This window comes from Helianthus annuus, chromosome 8 (assembly GCF_002127325.2).
Source record: "Helianthus annuus cultivar XRQ/B chromosome 8, HanXRQr2.0-SUNRISE, whole genome shotgun sequence".
Taxonomy (NCBI): Eukaryota; Viridiplantae; Streptophyta; class Magnoliopsida; order Asterales; family Asteraceae; genus Helianthus; species Helianthus annuus.
Window position 1 is genome coordinate 115320246 of NC_035440.2, and position 22462 is coordinate 115342707.

The window sequence follows — 22462 nt, forward strand, 5'->3', positions numbered from 1 at the left end:
TAATAAAGACATAAAAGAACCTCTAGAAGAACCCGAACGCTTTCTCAGAAAAAGATTAAAAGCTAAAAACCAAGAGAAGGTTTCGGGGAACCCACTTCCAATGGCGGACCAACGTACCCTCATGGATTATCTACGACCCACCGTAGGTAATCTCGGCGCCGCTATCAACGCACCGAATGTTGAAGCCAATAACTTCGAACTTCGGCCGCATTTGATACAAATGCTTCAAAACTCTGCAACCTTCCATGGGCTTGTGGACGAGGATCCCCATCTGCATATTACTAATTTCTTAGAAATATGTGATACCTTTCGGATCAATGGAGCATCAAATGACGCCATCCGCCTCCGAATGTTTCCTTTTTCACTAAAAGACCGAGCAAAGGCTTGGCTTAACGCCCTCCCAGCAGGATCGGTAAACACCTGGGATGAACTAGCCCAAAAATTTCTATATAAGTATTTCCCTCCCGCTAAAACGGCTAAATTAATGACTGAAATTAATACCTATTCACAAGAGGACGGGGAATCCTTATATGAAACTTGGGAAAGGTTCAAGGAGCTATTGCGAAAGTGTCCTCATCACGGTCTTGCGATATGGCAACAAGTATCCACTTTCTATAATGGGTTGTTGCCACACACAAGACAAACACTTGACTCTAGCTCCGGGAGACTTTTAGGTAATCGCCGCCCGCATGAAATATATAATCAGATTGAGGAAATTGCTCAAACCAATTTCCAGTGGCACACTCCCCGAGGCAGTAAATCTATTGCCCCGGGCGCCCATAAGGTTGATGAAAGCACCTCTTTACAAGCCCAAATCGAGGCCTCTTCTTCTAAATTTAAAAAGTTAGAGATGACAAAAACAGTCTCGGTTATGGCTTGTGAAGGGTGTGGTGCGCCACATGAAAATTGGAGTTGTATGAAAGAAACAGATGATCAAACAGAATCGGTAAACTACATTGATAATAGACCTAGGCCGTCGGGTCCCCCAACGGGCACCTACAACCAAGGATGGCGAAACCACCCTAACCTTGGTTGGAGAGAACCCGACAATAGTAGTAACCAACAAAATCAGCGAACAAACTTTCAACAACCAAGAAATGAGTCACAAAATTTCCCTTAACAACAAGGTGGACGAGAAAGGCTTGAAGATACTATATCTCGCCTTATCTCCGACACCGAAAAGAAAAACTCGGATAGGTTTCTACAATTAGAATCAAATTTTAGAAATCAACAAGCTAGTATACAAAACATCGAAAAACAAATAAATCAACTAGCCCAAAATTTCTCCGAGAGACCGCAAGGCGCGTTACCAAGTAATACCGAAACAAACCCAAAGGCGCAAGTTCATCTCATCACCTTACGGAACCGTACCGTGGGTCCCGCGAAAGGGCCACCGCCTACTGAGGAGATCACATCACCGCCCCATCAAGAGAAGGTTACTCCTCCACCATCAGAGCCCACCAAGGCTCCTCCGGTTCCGTACCCCGGTAGGTTAATCCGTCAAAAGACCAATGAGCAATTCGCAAAATTCGAAAGTCTACTAAAACAATTGCATGTCAATATTCCTTTCATTGACGTCCTAACCCAAATGCCTAAATACTCTAAGTTCATGAAGGACTTCCTCACTCATAAAAGGAAAATTGAAACATTGCAATTAGTTAACTTAGGCGAAGAATGCTCCGCCCTCGTACTCAACAAACTCCCCCAAAAGAAAATTGATCCCGGAAGCTTCACAATTCCTTGCTCGATCGGGGACTCCCCCGTTCGTAATGCACTAGCCGACCTTGGGGCTAGCATTAACCTCATGCCCGCATCAATGTTCAAAAGACTCGGCCTAGGAAAAACGAGTCCTACAGAAATGAGTATACAACTTGCTGATCGATCCGTCAAATTCCCGCAAGGTGTCATTGAAAATCTCCTAGTCAAGGTCGACAATTTCGTCTACCCGGCCGACTTTGTCATACTTGATATGGAAGAAGACACCGAAGTCCCCCTCATACTAGGGAGACCATTTCTCGCCACCGCACAAGCAGTGGTGGACATGAATGACGGAACACTCACTTTAAAATATGGGGATAATGAAGTAAAGTTCGGGGTTGGGAAGAGAATAGAGGACGATGACCCGGTCAATTACATGAAGGTTATTGATTCGAGTTTGGATGATGCTCTCCGACGGTGCAACATGGGATGCAAAACATCCCGCTCGGAAAACATATAACCTCGCCTTGGGTCTAGCCAAGGACCCTTATAAACGTGGCACACCACGGAGGCATTCCGCGGAACTATCCTTAGTTTAGTTTAATCTTTTAGTTTTAATTTACAGGATAAAACACACTCGGGATGGTCAAGGATAACAAGAGAAATGAGAAACATGGTCCCATACACGAAAACAGGGCCATCCGACAACAATTTCTTCATTACAGTAAGCTCAGCACGGGCCGTGTCCAGCCAACACGGCCCCTGTTGAACATCCTGCAGAAAATTGCCCAGTTCAGGTAACGGGACACGGGCCGTGTTCACTGAACACGCCCCCGTGTCCAGGCTTCTGTTTCTTTTCTTTAACTTTTGTTACTGGCACCTAAACACGGGGCCGTGCCCGGTCACCACGGGGCCGTGTCCAGACTGCCAGTAACATAAAATTTTGCTTTTAACACCATTTTACACATTCAATCAACCTAAAAACGTATTTTTGGGACACATTGAGGACAATGTGTAATTTAAGTGTGGGGGGGGGATGCTAAAACCTTGAATTTTGCAAGTCCTAATAACAAGCCTTACACAAAACTCTATTGGAACCGCTAATCACCCCAAAATTTTTTCAAAAATTTTCATTTTTTTTACTTGTTTAAGTTTAAGTTGGGAATTCTAATTCTAACAAGGTTATATATTTACAAATTTACAACCGATAGCGTTGTGATAAAAAGAACCAACATAAGAAAATTATGAAACAGCATGACAAGCTTAGTTAGAATTTGATTATATATACTTGATCACATAAAAACCCATTCCCACAAAAGTGAGTTTTGAGCCTTTATAGAGCATACAAATATACATCTTTACACTAAATGCTCATTTTTCGTTTCTTGTGTGAATAGCCGCTTGGTTCTTACGACTCTAGAACTTGCCACGATAATTCATTCCCGGTCCTTACCAACTTAAACCCAAGTAAGTAAATGATGGGGGCATTAGGACTAACCCTTTTTCTTTCAACACCATTATTTTCATTTTTTTTTCACCTACCCAAAAATTCCCCCTAGTTAACCCCTTTGAGCCTAAACCTTTTCATTTCTTAACCCAAAACCCTTTTACCCACCAAAACCCCTTTTTCATTTTATACCCCTTATTTTAGTAACAAAGCTTGGTTTTCGTGTGACTCTTGAAAAAAAAATGATGATGAAGTTGGAAATAAACAAACAAAGCTCCCCAAACAAAAGCTTGTTTGAATAAATACTTCATTAAAAATAAAAAGTCACAAAAACAAAATGTTTTACGAAAACCAACGCTTTTTACGCCTTTTGCCCTTTTCAACTAACCACTAACCCAACCACCCACCTTTAGCCCAAGCCTAACCCTTCACCCAGAAAAGTCCTCTTGATATTTACAAAGGTATAAAGTTAAAAAGGAGGAGGATTGATTGCTTGGCAAGCTTATGGTAGAAATAAGTTCCATGCCGCTCTTGAGTGATTCACTAAAAATACACCTTCGGCCGAGTGTGAGTGATTTCCCCTGTGAGGTATGTGAACTTGTATATAAATGGAATTTTAAAAAGGTATGTTATGCCTTAATAAATAATTTATCTTATGAAATGTTTTTAATAAATCATGACGAATAGGATTGTAAATAAATAAAAATAAAACCTAAACGATCTTGGAAAATCCCGACACTCTATGACAAGCCAAAAAAAAAAAAAAAACCTTCTCTTCTACCCATTCCATTTGGGAGTGAATAAAGTCACATTATAAAGAGTTTTGCTTAAGGACAAGCAAAGATTCAAGTGTGGGGGATTTGATACGCGCAAAATGCAACATATAAATATATCAATTGTGGCATAAAACTAACCCTTTTTAGTACTAATGTTGGAAAAAGTGTGCTTTTGTCTTCCTTTTGTATTTTCAGGATTAAATGAGCTCAAATTAACAAAAGAAGCAAAAAGACAGCAAAATGTAACATAAATACAAGAAAAGGGGACAAAAGTGGATTGCCCGACCCCTCGACAGCATCCTCCCAAGCAAAACAAACAAGACAGAAGACTGAACACGCCCCGTGCTTAGCGAGCACGGGGCCGTGCCCAAGAAGCAGCAGAAAAGACAAACTAATAGAAGCTTCTATTGCCCACCATGGGGTCGTGCTCAGCGGACACGGGGGCGTGGTTAGAGTACTGCAGGCGCATTTATTGTAATTGCGAATTACAAATAATGAAGAGAGAGAGTGTCAGACGGACACGGGGCCGTGCCCAGCGGGCACGGGGCCGTGCCCAGGCTTCTGTTCAGCCTATAAATAGGAGTGCTTGGAGCCATTTCAACTCATCCCTTGGCATACCACCTCTCTCACACTTCACCCACCACCCACCACCATCACAACACCATCATCCACCACCATCATCCATTGTCCATCATAGAGTGTGTGAGTCGTCTCGGGATCCAAGATTGATCGTAAGAGTTCTTGACAATCAAAGGCCATGTTTGCCTAAGTCTCTTACATCACTTGGTGAAGACAAGTGTCTAGTGTAATACTTTTTATTTTTAATCTTTTGCACTTTTTATTTGGTTTTGTATTAATGACTTTAATAACTAGTTTCTTATGTTGAAGGTGATTCTTCCTTATCGTTTGTCCGTGGTGTCTTGACATTATTTTACTGTCTATATAAAATAAAAGATTTTCACCATTCATATCTCCACGGTCTATATGGAGGTATGTTGGCTACCTGGTCGGGGGTTAAGGGAACGGTTTGGTAAGAGTCTTGCCCTTGTTCAGCGTTTAGAGGTCCTGCAAGGGACCTGGGTCAAATTTAGTAGGATCTCCTTCAATACCCAAAGGTATTGGATGGCGGGGATCCAAACTCTTTGACCCCATCATAAGTTAAACTACTATTAATACTATAACCCGGCTACTTAGGACTATATCCCTGCTGACTCAGACTACTTAGTCGAGGGTAACGTCACCTTCAAAAGAGGGGCCTACCATAATTTGCATTAATAACTTAATTAATTATCTTTCAATAATCCGACCCTTTAGGATTGTATCCTTGCTGACTCAAACTACTGGGTTGAGGGTAACGTCACCTTCAAAAGAGGGGCCTACTACAATAACTAAGATAATCTCTTAAACAAGTGCAAAAGTGAGAAAATAATCAAAGGTTACACTATACACGAGTCGGATCCAAGTGATTCATCTTGTCCATCTGTTTTTATTTTTATTTTTCAGCATTTAGTTAGTTTTATTTTCTTAGTTTTAAAATCTTTTCTAACATTTTGATTTGATTAGACGTTGAGGATAAACCGGTACTAAAAGCTCTTGTGTCCTTGGACGACCTCGGTATCTTACCAACACTATACTACGTCCACGATAGGTGCACTTGCCCATATGTGTGTTTAGTGTTAGTAAATATCGTGTTTTATAAATTTAAAACTTGGCTAAAAAGTGTAAAAAAGGGCTTAAAATATATACCTAAAACATATATACACTAACACGCATCAGGGGTTGCAGGGTGTGCATAGTGAGCAGTGTTTACATGGGCAGCAGGGGCATAATGGGAATACTGCACAGTGGTTTGGTTATTTTGTGGTCTAGGGATAGGATATGTGATGATTGGTCCACTATTTTGACTCCTACACTCTCTAGCAAAATGACCTAACCTATTACACTTGTAGCATTTGATCTTTGATTTATCCAACCCTACTTTCAAATTCTCATGTAACCCTGGAAATTTTCTCGCTGTTCTCTTGTAAAATTTGCTAGTTCTAACACTCAGCAGTGCAAGTTGATGCAAAATATCCATTTCTTCCAGATCAGTTGGATCAAAATGCTAGAGATCATTGAGTTCAAAGCACAGATTGTTAGAATTATGGTTTTCTCCATTAGCTGTAAAAGCATAATTGGATGAGTAAGAATCAGAGTCGTTAAAAGCTCCACCAGCTGTTATGTCAATGTAATGATCATAACCCTGATCCTTACTACCACCAGATTCTTCCTGACCCAAAAGAGCTGTGTTGCCAAATGAATAATCATCTGCAACCTTCCCGAAAACATAGGTGGTTTGAAGAGTGAACCAGTGTTGTTTGTGTTATCCTGTGATTGTGACGCCATTCTGGTTGTTTTATAGGTACTGAATAATCAACTTTGTACGTGATTACACCTTACTCTGTTTTTCAACTAAAACCAACAATCGAGAACAATTGAGAGTATCAACGAAATGGAGCTGAACTTTTACGTCAAAATGATTGTTAGATCAAATTTGACTGTCCTTGCTCTAATACCAATTGTTAGGATATGAGTTTCTTTTGACTGTGTTTGTTTAATAAGAATGAAGATGAAACAGAGATTAAATTGCAGCGGAAATATGAAATAAACTTTTAACACACAATCAATGAGAGAATAGGTTTAAGCAAACATGTTTGACATCAAATCGAATGATTGTATTTATTACAATACTCAATAACAATGCATGCATGCACAAATCTCTCCCTCAGCCTAAGCTCGCTTGACTGTTCGTACAGAATGACTTGTTGAAGAAGAGAGCTAATAGAACAGTACAGGGTACTGTTCTATTTATAGTACAGAACAACCACTGAGCATCTTCGGCTGATGTCACCATGAATGTGACATCTAATCTCCTAATAACCTCTAACAACTGACCTATACAACCACTGATGTCTAACTACTTATTACAATAAACAAATACAAAACAAGACTAAACTACTGATTCTTTATTCCACTGTTGTGGCTTCAGCATTGCTTTGATCTTTAGCAGTACTTGAGACATGACAGTAGATTGAGCTTCAGTACTTTCACAGCATCAGTCTTTAAGAGCAGCAGTTGTTGTGAAGGTCAGTGCTTTGAGTCATCAGATGTTAGGGCCACTTTCAAGGGGAAAGATTAAGTGCAAACAACTGCTTATTATGAATCCACTGATCTGATCCAGTTTTGGCTTTATCAACTGTTCCTTTGTAGGGTTCAATCCCAACATCATGCATGTTGTTAGATGTGATTCCTCTCCATTGTCACACCTGGCCTTTTTAATATGTTTTTTAATTGAACTTCCACCATTTTATGGAAATTGATAAGGAACTTGCTGGATTCATTTTTATGTTTGAGAAGAAAAACCTGTACAGATCTACTAAAATCATCCACTATGATAAGAAAATATCGGGCCCTTGTGTATGATGAAACTCGATAATGACCCCAAATATCACAATGAATCAAATCAAAAGGAGCATTGGTTTTAATTGAACTAGAAGGAAAAGGTGTTCTGACATGTTTTGCTTTTGCCCAAGAATCACAAAAATTACTAAGGTCAATAGAATTACTTTTAAGAAAATCTACTTTAGCAAGCTTTCCTTTTGAGGAATGACCAAGTCTTTTATGCCATGTATCAACCGTGACTGCCATGGCTCTTCTTTGCTAAATCATCTTCATCCGGTACAGTCCCCCTCGACATATACTCTCTCCAATCAAGTTCCTTGTTTGTAACCCCTGCATAACACAAAAAACAGGACAGAATGCTACTGCACATTGGAGGTCACGAATAAGACGACTAACTGAAAGAAGATTGCATTTAAAATCTAGCACATAAAGAACTTCGTTCACGTTGACTCCCTTTGAAAGGTAATAATCGCCTTTTCCTTTTACTGGATGGCATCACCATTTAGTATGACAACCAGTACCTTAAGGGAAGTTATTCTCTTGTTATCAAGAATATCAGGAAAGAATGTTACTGTACATTGGAGGTCACGACTAAGACGACTAACTGAAAGGAGATTGCATTTAAAATCTGGCACATAAAGAACACCGTTCACTTTGACTCCCCTTAAAAGGTTATAATCGCCTTTTCCTTTTACTGGAATGGCATCACCATTTGGTATGACAATCGGCGCCTCAAGGGAAGTTATTCTCTTATTGTCAAGAATATTAGGTAGGTGAGTTATATGCGCGGTACTATCCAAATCAAATATCCATTCACCTTCCACGTTTTCCTTTTGAGTCAAGTTTGCGACCCGTTTTATTCCTTCTCCATTACCATATTTAGAAAAATCTTTCAAAAAAGTTGATAATTTTCCTATAAATTCAATCATCTACTTCATTTCCATCGAATTTTGGAAAATCAATCTTCCCAATTCGATGTAATTGTTCATTTATGTTGATCGGACATTGATGTATTGCAAAATACATCTATTTATTCTTGTATAGTTTGTACGTTTTTATTTAGATTAGTTTCGTTTTAGTTAGAATATGCGTAATTTTGATTCATTTATGTTTTACAGGTCTTGGTTGATGAAAGGATCCAAATAGAGTGGAAAATGAGCCAAAATATGCTAAAACCATGTACCGGGATGTGAACGGATGATCGAGAGATGAAACGGTGACAAAAATAAGGCTTTTTAGGTTTTCATGGGCTACGATAGAGTTAAGGTAGAGTCTCGCGAGCCGCTATAGCCTGTTTTGACCCGTTTGACCGAAGTATAGCGCCGCGGGGCGCGACAGGCTAATCCAAATGTCTCGCGGGCCATGAAAAGGTCTTATTCCAGCAGAATTCATGATTTTTAGGGTTTAAGGTGTTAGGAAGGGTATAAATACAATGTTATGATCATAATTAGAACCCTAGACGCAACCAGACCTCTTGGAACGAATTTTGAAGCTGCTTTAGCAAGGAATTGAGTTAGGGAATCGTAGGGTAGAAGTTGGAAGCTTAGAGATCAAGGATTTTACGGGTTTTACTTTCCCAGTTCTCTTTGTTTCTTATTTTTCTCTTCTACTATGATGAATTATCTGTTTAAGACCATTGATTTACTGTTTTCAATCTAAACACTTTAAACTACTTAGGTTGTGATGAACACTTGATTAAAGTTTGGATTTTTATTGGATGCTAACGTGTTTATGGGTTTATCTTGAAAAGTAGCAAACTTTGGTTCATTGATTTGATGTACATACATATTAATCAGATTCATTGAATAATTATTATCCCTCATGTTGCTAGTTGAATGTCTTTCAAATAATAGTTGCATGCTAGGTCAATTATTGTGTGTTTTTGGCTATTAGATGTTTTGCTAGACGTAGTGATCCATAGGGGTATAATTAAAATTTGAATAGGGTTAAGTGTTCTACCAATATTAATATCCGTAAGGTGAGAGATTTTCGGTTTGTCTTTAGTGTTAGATTGTTATGGTTAGATACGTTGTTAGAAACTCATTGGAAGTTTAGGAACGTGTGTGGGGAAGGGATTATATTCAACGTTTTTTTTTTTTTTGAGCAGGTAAGGGTTGGAAGGAATTGATCGGAAATTTAGGAACATGTGTGATATTCAGTTTTTTCTAAAAAAAAAAACAGTTGAGGCATCTTGTTTTGAAGGGGTGTATAGTTCAATCACTTGTGTTACTTAACTCTTTATTTTTGGGTTAAGTTACTTTTGGGTCTTTCTCATGTATATTATAATATAGTATAGATACACAGCTAGTGAAAACTCATATTTCCACTATATTTTTCGACATAAATTATATCATTTTAACTATTATATAAAAAGATATTAAGATATACCATTTATGATTTTATGTTGCTTTAAACATCAATTATGCATACTAAATGGGTCCTATTTGCGAGTTGGCATGTGAACTTGCACACTAATACAAACCTAAGCACAATAATATATGATCTCAAATCTGTTTATGGTTGTCTATGTTTAAATGTTGGATTGTAATGCAAGTTCATCTGCTCGTCGAATTCCATTCTTCGATAATTGTTCAACCCCGGCCACTTGGAGAAGCTTGTTTAGAAATTTTCACCAGAGCAAGAGCAGCCTGCAGATGATCACGAATCAGGAGGTTAGCCACTCGTATCATCGCCCTGGGTGTCCCTGACAGTCGCGGGTATTGTGATTTATATATTCGAGCTAACGAGTTAAGCTCAAGTTTAAATTTAGAATAAAGCAATAAATATATTTGAAAGGATAAATATACCTTATTGACTTATTTCCATGTTCAATGGTTTACTTTTAGGAAAAATTATATAAACAAACAATCAAACATCATTGTTGAATGTTTTTTTCTTCAACAATACCAACACTTTTTTCTTCAGCAATACCAACACTTCTTTCTTCAACAATACGATGAAGACTTGGTTGCCAATAATCAAGAGGCGATATTAGTTTACTCGGTGATCCTACATTCTTCCCGTCTCTTCGGTCACCTTTACTCGACGATGATGTTACTTTAACCGCATCTCCTTTACGGCTCGACCCTGAAAACACACAAGTAAAACAACTTTTGCGCTCCGACTCATTTTCTCCATTGAACGACTTTATACAAATCCCATCGGCGCTATCATCCACTGAACAACAACTCGTGTCGCTATCGCCACCTTCTTCTCCGCCACTTCCCTTAAAACTTTGACCATCTTGATCCTCGTGCGCTAACAAACCCGACCTTTTTATCGACTTTTTTTGTAGCTTTCTAATTGTTGAAACCGGAACAACATAGACCTTTTGTCCCGGCATTAACATAGTGTCCGGCTGCACTATCGCCCACGGCTGTTTGAAAACGTTCGGGTGCGCTACACAACACTTAGGGTTTCGACGGATTATCTCCGAAGCCAAAACTGGCCGTTCGTGAAGCTCAGCGTGTCCACCCGGGTGCACGATTTTGACGCGTAAATTCTTGGTGCTATTCGTGTAGAGCCAGCTTCCTATTCCCATAGTTGGTTCATTGTTTGCATACACTTTGGTTGTGGTTTTATTCTTGTTCATGGCCTAGCTTGAACCTTGATTTTATCGTGTTAACTATGTTGCATTTGGACCCAACTATGGTCGACGGTGAGGACAATATGTGGTAACTGTCGGGATCTTGCCGTCACTAAAGGTACATACGGATATTCAAGATTCCTGGCTATACATTCAATAGGCGACGACAACTTTAATTTGTTTATACGATATTTTTGTTTATTTGATTTTATTTATAGTGAAGAGTGAAATGAATTTTAACTATAAATATAAAGAAGTTATCGAAATTGCCACAAGTATGCCTACAGATGGTATAATCTGAAAATGGCCTTTTTTTTTTAATTCATTTAGTGATGTAAAGTATAACACGGTGTTCTTGTGGTTGGTCGCGGCTCTTTCTCCTTCTTGGAGGCTGAGTTTGCGTTTTTGTGGTGTTTATAAAATTACCTTTCAAAAAAAAAAAAAAAAAAAAAAAATTAACACGGTGTTCGATTGAATCGCTTAGAAAGTTGGTTCGTTTGAAATATTTATAGTCTGGCTCAAGGTTTGGTTATAACAGTTTGAGGGTTTAAAAATATTTATTTATTTTGTCTGAAACTGCTACTGCTAGAACGTCAAAACCAAATCGTCAAACCGTGAAAATCGGCCGGTTCGATTTTTCTTTTTCCAATATCATATTTAGGCATTTAGCGGAGTGGCCACTTTATTTTTTTTATCAAAACCGTCCAAACCGAACTAGGAACAATCATACTATATAATGCATTATTTAGAGGATTCACATTTGGCTAATCTTAATTTTCAAAATTTATAGATTTTCTCTATTTTGCATCTTCATTAAAATCTTCCCCGTCTTCAAATTTTAAAGTTTTATGAATAACTCATTATCCAAATACATGGGTTCACTATTTATCACCTCTATAAAATTTTTGTAAGTATGTAAGAAAGAGAAAAAAAATAGCATAATTTTCATCTTTTATGTTTATACCAGATTGAAGTGGGTGCTCTTTACCTTTTAAAATGATAAGATTCAACCTTTACATTTTAAAAGCATTTCACCACCTGTCCTTTTTCAGTAACTAGGTAAAATTTAAACGTTGAGTGGACTCGGTAAGGGCAAAACTTTCATTTTACTTTTCTATTTCATATCCCCTTCCCTTAAAACCCTCAACTAACCTACACCACCACCACCCACAACCACCAACCCACACCACCACCATCGATAACCACCAACCCACACCACCACCCACAACCACCATCCTCCACCGCCAATCGTAACCCACCACCGCTTAAACCCCCAACCACTATCGTTCATCTCCACAATCGTAAACCCAAACCCTAACTCTATCAGTTGTCCCCACCTTATACTACCGTCCACAACCTCCACCATGATCCCTCTTCATCGTTGCTATCCACTTACAATTACCACACCAGAAACCCTAACCCGAATACCCACCTGCAACCCACTCCATCACCACCTGACCTAACCCACCCCACCTCGTCATTAAAAGAACACCGGTAGCGATCATCTAAGGAAGAAGAAGGGTCAAAGAAAGCTTGAATTCGACGATCAGAAGAGCTCCGAGTGGGAGGAATCAAGGAAGAAATCGAATCTAAGTTTGGGTTTGGTTTTCTTCTTAATCTCTCTTGATCGCTACCATATCCACATCTCTAGCAGTTGTCTATTTCCAGATCTGAGTAGATTGAGTTTATGACTAACCTACCCAACACTTTCTACGACCATTTTCAACCTCCGGCGCCATCACCATGTCCACTTCTACACAAATCTAACCCTGCACCCCACCCACTCCCACTGTAGACCATTTAGTTCTTTCCCAACCCCGCCGGAGACCATTTGGTTCTTTCCCAACTCCGTCGGATACCATCGAATCTGTTGGGTTTCTTGATTGTTGATAGAGGGATTGGTCGTTGACTCGTTGGTGATGGCAGTTGTGCTTCCATCGCTAAAAAAAAAAACGAGATTATGGTGATGACTGTAGCCGATAAAATGAGATAATGGTGATGGCTGGTGGATGAGAACATGTTTAAGAAGTTTAAGGGATGTTGAGAGATGGGGTAGTGAGAAAGGTAAGAGCATTCACATCCCTTCCATCAAAATATGTGAGGGTGTTCTTTATATTTTAAAAAATGATTGTAAGTGGTTGTAGCAGATAAGAGAGAAAAAGTTACTGTATATCTGAGGGAACAATGTTTACCCTCTATATTTTTTTAATATGTTTTGAAAGTGATTGTTAGTAAAGAAGAGAGAAAGACTAATGACAAAAGTATAAAAATATTATTTAATTGAAAGAAGAGAGCAGATGTATTTTTTTAGTGTACTTATAAGGGAGAAATAGTGAAAGATATGTGAATCCTTTAAGACATTCATAAATTGTCGAGAGCGATCACACTCAAAACATATAAAGTTGGTTGGTTTATGATATGCGCAAAATGCAACATATAAATTATATCAAACAAGGCATAAAATCAACCATTTTATGTACTAATGTTGGAAAAAGTGTGTTTCTTTGTAGACATTTGATTTTCAGGATTAAAAGAGCTGTACAAAAGAAACAAATTAACGACAAAAACTAGGCCTGTAAACGAACCGAACGAACACGAACATATGCATGTTCGTGTTTGTTCATTTAACTTTAACCGAACATGAACACGAACACGAACATATAATCGAACATATTTTTTATTCGTGTTCGTTCATTAAGAAATCGGGCATGTTCGTGTTCGTTTATGTTCGTTCATTTAAAGCCTAAACGAACAGTTCACGAACATAAACAAAAAGAGAATTTATCTGAACATATATGTTTAAACATAAATTAACATGATTGAACAAACAAAAACGAACACAATGAACGTAATTGAACAAATATAGGCAAACATAATTTAACATTAGTGAACACAAACAAACAAGTCTAATATATTACAATTCATCCGAAAACACATTTAAATTAGGGTTCATATATACTAAAATTAAGTAGTTTTTTTATATAAATATTAAATAAGTGATCAGTTACGATCTAAGAAAAATTCTAAAATTTCATTTTTTTATTACTAGAAAATTCAATTACTAATTAATTATATTTATATAAGTAGTTAGAAAACCTAATATTTATATAAATATAATTATTTATGTATTCACTAAAATTTAAACGAACATAAATGAATGTTCACGAACATAAATGAGTGTTTATGAACATAAATGAACGAACACAAGGTGTGTTCATGTTCGTTCATTTGATTAAACGAACAAAATATTTTGTTCGTGTTCGTTCGTTTATTAGATAAACGAACATAAACGAACTTCCCGCCGAACAAGTTCACGAACAGTTCATGAACGTTCGGTTCATTTACAGGCCTAACAAAAAACAACATAAATAATAGAAAGAGGAGTTAACACACCATGCCTAGCCTCCAAGCTTCACTCCAAGACCAAAATAACAAATCAGAAGACAAGCACGGGGCTGTGCCACGAAGGCATGGGGCCGTTCCCCAATCCAAAGCCCATGCAAAACAAGAAAAATATAGCAGACAACAGACACGTGGCCGTGGTCAACTCCCATATATGCATAATCTCTCAAAGTACAACAAGTACAGACCACGGGGTCGTGCCCTTTGACACACGGGACCATGTGTGCATACGGACTGACACAGATCATTAAATGAAGACAGAGAAGAAAGGACACGGGGTCGTGCCCCCTGGGCATGGGGCCGTGTGAAGGGTCTATTTGCAGTTATAAAAAGGAGTGCTTGGTTCACTTGCAACTCATCCCTTGGCAAACCACTTCTCTCACACCTACCACCATTCCACCACCACTACAACACCGTCATCCACCACATTCCTCCATCATCCATCTTTAGAGTGTGTGTAGTAGTCTCGGGATCCAAGATTGATTGTAAGAGTTTTTGTCAAACAAATGCCATGCTTGGCTAATCTCTTATATCACTTGGTGAAGACAAATCTTTTATGTATTACTTTTGATTTCCAAGCTTTGGCAAACTTTTTATTTAGGTATGTATTAATGACTTTAATAACTAGTTTTTTTATATTGAAAGTGAACTTTATTATATCATCTTTTCATGTTTTATTGATTCACTCATTTGTGTCTTTACGGTCTATATAAAGCACGTTAACTACCTGGAAAGGGGTTAGAAGGGTGGTTTGGGTAAAATTTTTGTCTCGTTCAGTGTATAGATCCTGCGAGGACTTGATTCAAGCTTATTAGGACTTCTCTTGAGGCAGATAGCATCAAATCAGATTCAAGCTTATAGAACCAGCCTTGCGGAACTGTATCCCTACTGACTCAGACCAATATGGCCGATGGTAGCGTTGCCTCCAAAAGATGGACATGCCACATTTTGCACTAATAACTTACTTAATTATCTTCCAATATTCCGGCCTTACGGGAGTGTATCCCTGCTGACTCAGACCAATATGGCCGAGGGTAGCATTGCCTTCAAAAGAAGGACATGCCACTATAACTAAGATAATCTCTTAAAAATCCCAAAGTGCGGAAATCATCAAAGGATACGTAAAAGAGTAGTCTGAATCAAGTGATTCTATCTTTTTTATTGTTTATTTTAATATTTTATTTTTCTTCTCATTTTTATTTACTAAACATCTTTTCTCAAAACTTTGGTTAGATTAGACGTTGACGATATTCCGGTATTAAAAGCTCTTGTATCCTTGGATGACCTCGGTATATTACCATCACTATACTATGTCAACGATGGGTGCACTTGCCCTAGCGTGTTGTAGACAGTGATTGTGTTATATCGTGTTTTATAAATTTAAAGTATGATAAACGAGTAAAAGTGCTAAAAATATACTAAAATTTATACCACGCTCGCATCACGTCAGTTTGGCTGGTCTGAAATATATATATATATATATATATATATATATATATATATATATATATATATATATATATATATAGGCTTTTGGTTTGGTTATTTATGGTTTGGTTTATAATTAATTAATTATTTTTAATTTAGGAAAAATACATTTTGTGTGTATATATCCCCATATAACTGAAAAAATGGACTCTCTTTACAAAGTTACATAGCATCCATTATCCAACTTTTTTTCTTTGTTATATCTTCATAAACACTATTTACAAACTTTTATTGAATGGATGTATTTTACTTTTTTTCCCTTAGGGGTTGTTTGTTTTTTCAGAGAAGAGTTTCTTTGCCTCTTATGTTTGCGTCGCCCAGACGTTTGGGTCTGAAGACTGTTTGTTTTCTCGAAGACCTTTCTTTGGAAAAACCTCTACGTGTCCTCTTTTGGTGCAGATGTGGGAAAGACTCTTCTTACCTCTTCTTGTCTTTCTTTTTTGTCTGATATCACAAAAATACACATCTCCTTCTCCTTCCTCCACCACCTCTTCTCCACCCCAACCACCGCCGCCTTCCTCCTCCCCGCCACCGCCTCCTCCCTCCGCCCCGCCGCTGATGAAGACGAGGTTGAAGCACATGGTATTGCATCAGATCAGGAATATATGACTGAGTTACGAGATGAGATTGCTGAACAGTTAATGCAAAGCATGGAATAAATTATTTAAAAAGATGTTATTTTCTTTTTATGAGTATTATTCAGTATTGTATAACTATTATTTAAATTTGAATATTGAAAAACTCTTTTAAGTTTAATAAACTAGTTTATTTATATTTCAGTTTATTTCAGCAGCTTACAGAAGTTAAAAAAACAAATATTCTTCTTCTTGCAGACTGCAGAGGTTTGTTCCACCTCTTCTGCTATAAATGTCTGCAGATGTAGTCTGCAGACTACAAATGTTTTACCTCCGAAAAAGCAAACAACACCTTATGTATTAAAAATATAAAATAACCCTTATAGTTTAGTTTGAATTTTAATAAAGTCTATACTTTATAAATTTAATAAGTTATAACCTATGAATTACATTTAACGTGTACAAAAATCTACACGACTGAAGTACTTTTATTACGTATAACAATAAAAAAATACAATTACAATTCACAAATTTCTAAACACTTCTTTGTACAAGACATTTGTTATTTTGGTTGTCAAATTTCTAAACACTTCTTTGTACAAGACATTTGTTATTTTGGTTGTAATTTTATCGTCTCTATCAAACTATCAATTGCTTAAACTCATCCCTATTTTATTATTTTTTATTATATACACAGACACACCCAATTTAGAATACTAAAAAACTAATGTTCTAATTCTAGCCTTGAAATAACAATAATTACTTCTAAAACTAATATAAAACATGGACATTAGAGAAAGTTCACTTAGACTATCTCCAATGCATCCTGTCACACCCCAAGCGATGGCGAAAACATCGAGACAAGACATAAAAGATTGTTCAAAGACAGCGTAGTACTAAAGTTGCGATATATTAAGATTAAAATTTTCATTGTCATATAATCAAATAAAACATTCAAAAACAGAAATACAACTATCGGAAATTCCATGACTAAAACATCATAATTGCATAGATAGATTAGGTGAGTATCTAAATCCACCCTAAGTAGTTTCTTGTGATAGCATCTCAAACGTTTCCTGCAACATGTATAAAATATCCGTCAGCATATAATTATGTCGGTGAGCATACTAGTTTGACTACATAACATAGATAGGAATAAATCTCAAATCCACATGTTCATAGCATACTAAATTATGTATCATACTAGCATGAAAAAGCTAAAATCATTCCAAAGTTTGGCACTAACATGTCCTTATCGCCGAAGCAAATAAGGTCGAATAGAACAACTTAACAATGACCCACAAAAAAAAGGTGGTGTGCTAACCCTATAGCCGCTACACATGTTAAGGAAGACTTGCAAGGTTAATGATCGATAGCTAGGCATAAGAATATTATAGCATGCATTCACAATTAGCATAACAAATAAACATGTTTAAGGATTGGGTTTTGAAGTATGTTTGCTTGTATGTGTGTTTGTACGAATACCTGTTGCAACCCGAATAGAGTTTAAAACGTAAAAGGGTCTAGTATGAACTCAGGTTTTGCAAAAAAAAAAAAAATTCCCAAGATGCGAGCGAGCGGGTTTGGGGAGTGGAACACCAAAGTCACCCTAAAATGGTAAACAAAGGTGTATGAGTATAAGGATTGGAGATTGGAAAGTAACTGGCAATTACGAGTATGAAAATACATAAAACATATCCTGTCTGGATACTTATTTGGACACTGTTATTAGTGTGTGTTTTTCATGAGTGGTAAATACCCATTAGAAGTCCAAAATAAGGAATCTAAGACTAGGGGATTTCTTCTCCTTAACACATAACATTCAACCATGGGTTGGTTGATATTATGGTTTGGTTTTGGGGAAAGTACTATATGTATTAATTGTTATTTTGTGTAGTTAAGCATTTGAGGTAGAGTAATCCACAAACCTCAAGAGTTTCACCATTGCACATAATTACCAACATAGTTGATGATCCGGACGGTGATGAGTACAAAGAAAGAATGCATAAGAAACTAACTATTTTGCTAAGTAACCGAGTGAGGGATGGTGGAAGTTTTAGTTATAGCACCAAGGTCCTCAACATCACCATTTGTACTTAACACAAGTCTTCCAATATTGCTTGTTTGGAGACTTGGTTTGGATTCACTTACATAGTTGGTTGAGGGTTACTTAGAGACTTTGAAAGATAGTATATGGAGGCATATAAACCTTAAATTATCTGGAATAAACCTTAACACAAGACCAGACTCTCAAACTCCGAGATCCAGGTGCTCCTTTGATTCCCATTCATGTGGGTGAATTTAAGATGAGTCGAGCATTACTAGATTTAGGAGCAAGTGTTAGCATCTTACCGGGTAATTTATACGACCAATATGATTTCGGACCATTACAACAAGCCGACACCATCGTGGTGTTGGCCGATTTGACCTTAAAACTACCTCGGGGGATTGTGTATGACGGTATTGTCAAGGTTGAAGATTTTTATTATCCAGTTGATTTCTTGGTTTTAAACTATGTGTCAATTGACAAAACTAAACAACCTAATGTCATACGTAGACAGTTTTTAGCAACTGCAAATGCTTTAATAGATTGTAGAAACGGGATAGTTGACATGGCGTTCGGTAATAGGAAGGTGAATTTAAATGTATTTTCCAATACATCTCATTCTCTGGTCAATGATGAATGCTTTTTGGCGGACATTATTGACGGGTGCCAACCTCATGTTAATGAGGAAAGCACCATAGAGACATGTGCTATTTGTGACAGGGTTGATTTTGAGATGCATGAAGAGTTGGAAAAGCTGGAAAAATAGTTGGAGGTAATGGCTATAAAGGAAGGAAAACCTACTCGGACCCACCAAGTAGAAAGTTTAACCGAACATATTGACACTCACCTTAAGCCATCATTGGAATCACCTCCTCAATTGGAACTGAAGGAGTTACCAAAGCATTTGAAGTATGCATTTGTGGGAGACAATGACACCCTCTTGGTGATCATTGCGTCTAATTTAACGGAAGCTCAAGAAAAGGCGTTGATGGAAGTTCTCATGGAACATAGGGCAGCTATTGGATGGACAATTGCAGATTTGAAGGGAATTAGTCCATCCATTGTGATGCACAAGATCATTACTGAAGAAGGAGCCAAGCCAGCTAGGGATGCTCAAAGAAGATTGAACCCGAACATGCGGGAAGTGGTGAAGAAGGAAGTTCTGAAGTGGCTGGATGCGGGAATCATTTACCCCATCTCTAACAATACTTGGGTAAGCCTGACTCAGACGGTACCAAAGAAGACAGGAATTTAGATTATCAAAGGCGAGTCAGGTGAAGAAATTGCCACTCAGCCGGTAACCGGGTGGCGTATTTGCATAGATTATAGGAAGATGAATGCTGCAACTTCCAAATATCACTTTCCATTGCCTTTTGTTGATCAGATTGTATAGAAACTCGCAGGTTAGAAGTTTTATTGTTTTCTAGATGGGTATTCAGGTTAAAATCAAATAGCTATACATCCAGAGGATCAACAAAAGACTACTTTTACGTGTCCATATGGCACTTTCGCATTTAGGCGAATGCCATTTGGATTGTGTAATGCCCCGGCCACCTTCCAAAGGTGCATGAAGAGTATCTTCTCAGATATGGTCGGGGAGTCTTTTGAGATTTTTATGGATGACTTTTCCATATTCGGTACATCATTTGTCATGTTTAGATCAATTAACAAGAGTTTAAAAAGATGTGTCGAAACAAGTTTGGTACTAAGTTGGGAAAAGAACCATTTTATGGTTCAAGAGGGAATTGTGTTGGGACACGTGATTTCAAGTAAGGGGATTGAGGTAGATCATGCTAAAATTAAAGTAATTTCATCTTTACCTCCACCTACTAATGTTAAAGGTGTCCGTTCCTTTCTAGGACGCCCCGGGTTTTATAGACGGTTCATTAAAGGATTTTCAGTTATCGCCAAACCGTTATGTAACCTTCTTTTAAAATATGTTCCATTTGTTTTTGATGAAAAATGTTTAAAAGCGTTTAATACTTTAAAAGAATTGATTGAAGCCCCCATTTTACAATCACCTGATTGGTCTCTCCCATTTGAAATCATGTGTAATGAGAGTGACTATGCGGTTGGGGAGGTTTTGGGACAGCGGGTTGACAAGAAACCCGTAGCTATTTATTATGCAAGCAAGACTCTTTCAGATGCTTAGTTAAATTACATCACTACTGTGAAAGAGTTGATTGCGGTTGTTTATGCGTTGGATAAGTTCAGATCCTATCTTTGGGGTATCAAGGTTATTATTTATTCTGATCATAGTGCTGTTAGGTATCTCATGGAAAAGAAGGATGCTAAACCAAGGTTGATTAGATTATTGCAGAAGTTCGACCTTGAAATATGTGATAAGAAGGGAAGCGAGAATGTGGTAGCGGGCCACTTATTCCGAGTGATTCATGAAATTGATGAACCAGATGTCGACATTAAAGAAATGTTTCCAGATGAGCATTTATTAGCTTTTTCAACTGGACCTTGGTTTGCTAACTTTTCAAATTATGCAACTACAAGTAATGTTCCATAATTGGACACGGAAGAAAAAACAACATTTTTGGCTAAAGCTAAGCATTACATTTGGGAAGAGCCAAATCTTTTCAAAGTTGGAGCAGACCAGATCATCCGAAGAAGCATCCCGGATGAAGAAATCCCTTGTGTCTTGGAGATGTTACATGCCTCCGCGTGTGGTGGCCATTTTAGTGGTCAAAAGACGGGTCACAAAGTTTTATCATGTGGACTTTATTGGCCCACCATATTTAAAGATGCTTTTGAATTTGCTAGGAATTGTGTAAAACGCCAAAGGATGGGTAGTATTTCAAAACAGAATGAGATGCCCATGCAACCGATTTTAGTAGTTGATATTTTTGATGTATGGGGAATTGACTTCATGGGCCCATTCCAGAATTCATTTGGCAATTTATACATCTTGGTGGCGGTAGATTATGTGTCTAAATGGATTGAAGCAATCGCCACCAAGACGTATGACCATAAGGTTGTATGCAAGTTTGTCCAAAGCAACATATTTTCACGATTTGGAATCCCTCGTGTGATCATAAGTGATGGGGGATCACATTTTAAAAACTTTTATTTTGGAAAACTTCTTAAACAATATGGCATAGATCACCGAATTGCAACACCGTATCACCCACAAACAAGTGGGCAAGTTGAGGTATCTAATAGGCAAATAAAAGAAATTTTACAGAAAACCGTACGAGCCGACCGTAAGGATTGGTCCACTAAATTGGATGACGCCTTGTAGGTGTATCATACGGCTTACAAAACGCGTATTGGTACCACACCTTATCGGTTGGTCTATGGAAAGGGATGTCATTTACCTGCTGAACTTACTCATCGTGCTTTACGGGCTATTAAACAAGTTAACATGAATTATGAAAATGCAGGTAAAACGAGGAAGTTGGTGTTAGGGGAATTAGAAGAGTTAAGGGATGAAGCTTACGAATGTGCGTCTGCTTATAAGGACAAGACAAAAAAGGTGCACGATGCTAAGTTGAGGCTACAGAAGTTCGAGGTTGGTCAAAAAGTATGGTTGTTCAATTCTTGATTGAAGTTGTTTCCTGGAAAGCTTAAAAGTAAGTGGATGGGCCCGTATCTCATTACGCGGGTTGGTAATTATGGAGATATTGAGATTGAAGACTTTGATGACCACCTGAGGCAAGTGGTGAATGGACATCGGTTGAAACCGTATATGGAAGCGAATGACATTAATGGACCAAACAAACAGTCGGAGAGCTTTATGTTAAGCACTCTGGTCCATAATGAGGAATAACCATGTTCAGGTATGAAGTCTGGTTGAAGACTCATAAACTTAACACTCTCGGGAGGCAGCCCTATAATATATAGTAGTGTATTTTTTGTTTTGTTTTGCGTATGTGTCTTGCAGGTATTAATCTCCACGGATGCAGTTACCCAAGTGTGGGGATATTTAGTGAAATCCTAGGTATGTTTTAGGTGCGATTGAGGACAATGTATGGGTAAGTGTGGGGATAAACA

General features: G+C 37.8%; 1 non-coding gene across 1 annotated transcript; it reads right to left on the reverse strand.

Annotated features, from left to right (window-relative positions):
• Positions 1–478: 478 nt before the first annotated feature.
• Positions 479–585, reverse strand: LOC118481436. The gene has a single exon (XR_004865645.1). It is a non-coding gene; the product is annotated as a small nucleolar RNA R71 (small nucleolar RNA).
• Positions 586–22462: the final 21877 nt, after the last annotated feature.